The sequence below is a fragment of the Cryptomeria japonica genome, unplaced genomic scaffold (assembly GCF_030272615.1).
Source record: "Cryptomeria japonica unplaced genomic scaffold, Sugi_1.0 HiC_scaffold_237, whole genome shotgun sequence".
NCBI classification, from domain to species: domain Eukaryota; kingdom Viridiplantae; phylum Streptophyta; class Pinopsida; order Cupressales; family Cupressaceae; genus Cryptomeria; species Cryptomeria japonica.
This window is the reverse complement of record NW_026729059.1, coordinates 147,669-151,818: the sequence shown is the minus strand read 5'-3', so window position 1 is coordinate 151,818 and position 4,150 is coordinate 147,669. Positions and strand designations below refer to the sequence as shown.

The 4,150-nt window shown below is 63.7% G+C and overlaps 1 non-coding gene across 1 annotated transcript; it reads right to left on the bottom strand.

The window, feature by feature from the left end:
* Positions 1-2,567: 2,567 nt before the first annotated feature.
* On the bottom strand, positions 2,568-2,686 carry LOC131869160 (5S ribosomal RNA). The gene has a single exon (XR_009367555.1). It is a non-coding gene; the product is annotated as a 5S ribosomal RNA (ribosomal RNA).
* Between the last annotated feature and the right edge of the window lie 1,464 nt (positions 2,687-4,150).

The following is a 4,150-nucleotide window of genomic DNA, read 5'->3' as shown; positions in this document are numbered from 1 at the left end:
GCCGGGGTGGGCACCTTGGCTGGGTTTGCCCAGGGTGCGCTCCGAAGCGGGGTTACTGGAGCGCCCCCTCTTTTTTTGTCAGAGCGTTTGGTGGGGTTTCTCGCATTGGCTCTTCCCAGGCCCGGTTGTTGGGTGCGCTCCCACCCTGGCGCGCGCGAAGTTGGAAGTTGGATTAATTGCCCGGGCGCGCACCTTCGCCAGGGTGGGCACCTTGGTGCGCACACCTTGGCTGGGCTGCGCACCAGGGCGGGCTCAAGATGGCACCAGCATTCCCTTTTTCTCACTATCTTTCAAAACGGAAATTTTAAAATCTCGTTTTTTTTTTGCCTTTTATGGAAATTAGTGAAGGCATCGCATCAAAGGTGCGCACCTCGCTGCCCACCTTGGTGTGCTCCGAGGTGCCCACCACGGTGCGCAACGCCGGTGTGAACCCGGGAGCGCCCCGATGTGTGCTCCAAGGTGCGGCGTGCACGAAGTCGGACCCCGGTTTGCCCCGGGTGCGCACCTCGCGTGCACCTTGGTGCGCACACCTTGGCTGGGTTGCGCGGCCTGGTGGGCACCATGGTGCGCACCAAGGAGCGCTCCGAAGTGTGCTCCAAGGTGCGGCGTGCACGAAGTCGGAGCCCGGTTTGCCCCGGGTACGCACCTCGCGTGCACCTTCGCCGGGGTGGGCACCTCGGCTGGGTTGCGCGCCCTGGTGCGCACCAAGGAGCGCTCCGAAGTGTGCTCCAAGGTGCGGCGTGCACGAAGTCGGAGCCCGGTTTGCCCCGGGTGCGCACCTTCGCCGCGGTGCGCACCATGGCGTGCACGAAGTCGGAGCCCGGTTTGCCCCGGGTGCGCACCTCGCGTGCACCTTCGGCGGGGTTGCGCGCCCTGGTGGGCACCATGGTGCGCACCAAGGAGCGCTCCGAAGTGTGCTCCAAGGTGCGGCGTGCACGAAGTCGGAGCCCGGTTTGCCCCGGGTGCGCACCTCGCGTGCACCTTCGGCGGGGTTGCGCGCCCTGGTGGGCACCATGGTGCGCACCAAGGAGCGCTCCGAAGTGTGCTCCAAGGTGCGGCGTGCACGAAGTCGGAGCCCGGTTTGCCCCGGGTGCGCACCTCGCGTGCACCTTCGCCGCGGTGGGCACCATGGCGTGCACGAAGTCGGAGCCCGGTTTGCCCCGGGTGCGCACCTCGCGTGCACCTTCGCCGGGGTGGGCACCTCGGCTGGGTTGCGCGCCCTGGTGCGCACCAAGGAGCGCTCCGAAGTGTGCTCCAAGGTGCGGCGTGCACGAAGTCGGAGCCCGGTTTGCCCCGGGTGCGCACCTCGCGTGCACCTTCGCCAGGGTGGGCACCTCGGTGCGCACACCTTCTCAATGTTTTCTTGCCTTTTCTGGAAATTGGTGAAGGCAGCGCATCAAAGGTGCGCACCTCGGTGTGCTCCGAGGTGCGAACCCGAGAGCGCTCCGAGGTGCCCACGAAGTCGAAAGTCGGGTTAATTGCATTGTTTTCCCCGGGTGCGCTCCGAGGTGCGCAACATCGGCGCGCACCAAGGAGGGCTCCGAAGTGTGCTCCAAGGTGCGCACGATGGCGTGCACCTCTGGTGCGCACGATTCGGAGCTCGGTTTGACCGGGGTGCGCACACCTTGGCTGGGTTGCGCACCTTTTGTGCGCTCCAAGGTGCGCACGAAGTCGGAGCTCGGTTTGCCCCGGGTGCGCACCTTCGCCAGGGTGCGCACCTTGATGCGCACGCCTTGGCTGGGCTGCGCACCTTGGTGGGCGCCATGGTGCGCACCTTTCGTGCGCTCCAAGGTGCGCACGAAGTCGGAGCTCGGTTTGCCCCGGGTGCGCACCTTGGTGGGCGCCATGGTGCACTCCGAGGTGCCCAAGATTGGTGCGCACCAAGGAGCGCTCCGAAGTGCGCTCCAAGGTGCGCGCGAAGTCGAAAGTTGGGTTAATTGTCCGGTTTGCCTCGGGTGCGCACCTTGCGTGCACCTTCGCCAGGGTGGGCGCCTTGGTGCGCACACCTTGGCTGGGCTGCGCACACCTTGGCACCCGCGTTTCCTTCATTTTAAATTTTTTTTTTTTACAATCTCTCAAGTGGGAAATTCTATAATCTCAACTTTTTTTGCCTTTTCAGGAAACTTTTGAATGGAGCGCATCATTGGTGCGCTCCGAAGTGTGCTCCAAAGCTCTCTCCAGCTGCGTGCACCTGCCCCGGCCGCGCACCCGGCCCCGCCCAGCTTCGCTCACCTGTCCCGGGCGTCTGGTGCGGAACCTTAGAGTAAGAAACATCACCGTGCACCTTGGCCAACGTGCGCGACTCGACCGAGCGCGCACTGGCCGAGGTGCACACCGATTTCACCTGGGTGCGCGCGCAGCACCTCGGGCGCACCGGGGTGCGCGCACAACGCCCGGGTTGCACCGTGGCCTGTGTGCTCGGGGTGCCTCGGGTGCGCGCTCGGTGTCGCCCCCGCGCGCGCGGTAGTGCGGGCAGCGCACCCCGGCCCGGCCCGGCCCCGACGAGAACGCAAACGGGCAAAAGGTTTATTCAAATAGCATTGCGACGCCCGGCGAAAAACTAAAAAAGGGTGCAACACCGGGACTTCCCGGGAGGTCACCCATCCCAGTACTACTCCGGCCCAAGCGCGCTTAACTGCGGAGTTCTGATGGGATCCGGTGCACTAATGCTGGTATGATCGCACCCGTTATGAGCTTGTCGCAGTGTGTACTTAGCAAACCGCGACCCACGTGCGAATCCACCCCGGCCACCCACCCCCGTCGAGGTGCACACCCTCCCTCGCGAAGTGCGCCCCGTTCGCCAAGTGTGAGCCCTGCCCGGGTGCGCGCACCTTGCTAGGGCGTCGGGTGTGCACCCGGCCCGGCCTACGTGCGTGCACCTGGAGGGGGCGTCGTGTGCGTGCAGTGTCCCGTCTGCAACGCGGTGCCCACACACCACCTCGGGCGCAACGACCTGCGCTCACATGTGGGCCGAGTGCACCTTGGTGCATGTTCGGGGCGCCTCGGGTGCACGCTCGATCTTGCCCCGGTGCACCAAGGCGCTCGGTTTGCCCCGGGTGCGCACTTGGTGCAAGGTGGGCACCCAAAATAGGGATCAAGCACCAAAACACAAGTTTCGGGATGCAAAATGGGACCCAAGGACCACAAATGCGTTCCAAGACCCATGATGGGTCCACGAGAACAAAAATGTGTTCCGAGACTTAATAAACAAATATTGGGTTTTAGGAGAAGAAACATGCTCTGATGCCCAAAACGAGAATCGACCCCGAAAAGGCCACAGGCCAAAAGTGGGATGCGAGACAAAAAAAAATGGGACCCGAGGACCAAAATTGGGTTCCCAGGTCGAAGACAGGGCAACCGGACAAGAAACGACCTCTAAGGCTCGAAATGAGTCCCGACGACTAAAACTTGACAAGAAGCACCCATCAGGCACCCAACTCGACACCCATGGGATGCCGACCCACCCGGGCTTCCACCTAGCACACCTTGGCACCCACCCACCCTCGCACCCAACCTCGCACCCAACTTAGCACCTTTGAACCCACATTGGCACTCACCCTGACCCTGGCACCTTGGAACCCACATTGGCACTCACCTTGACCCTGGCACCCACCTTTGCACTCACCTTGGGACCCACCCTGGCTCCCACCTCGGCACCCACCCAGACACCCACCTTGGTTCCTTGGCACCCACCTTGGATCCTTGGCACCCACCCCGACACCCACCTTGGCACGCAACTTGGCTACTTGCCACCCACCTTGGCTCCTTGACGCCCACCCCGACAACCACCCCGTGACCTACCCTGGCTAGGGTTGGTGCACACCCACCCTGGTGCCCACCTTGGCACCCACCCTATGACCCACCTTGGCACGCACCTTAGTACCCACCCCGTTACCCACCCTAGGACCCACCCCGTGACCCACCTTGGCCAGGGTGGGTGCACCCACCCTGGTGCCCACCTTGGCACCCACCCATCCTAGCACCCAGCCTGTGACCGGGCTTGGAACCCAACCTTGCACCCGCACCCGTCTTGGCCAGTGTGGGTGCGCACCCATCCTGGCACCCACGTTGTGACACACCCTTTAACCCACGCACCCTAGCACCCACGTTGGCACCCACCTTGGAACCCAACCTAGCAACTTGGCACCCA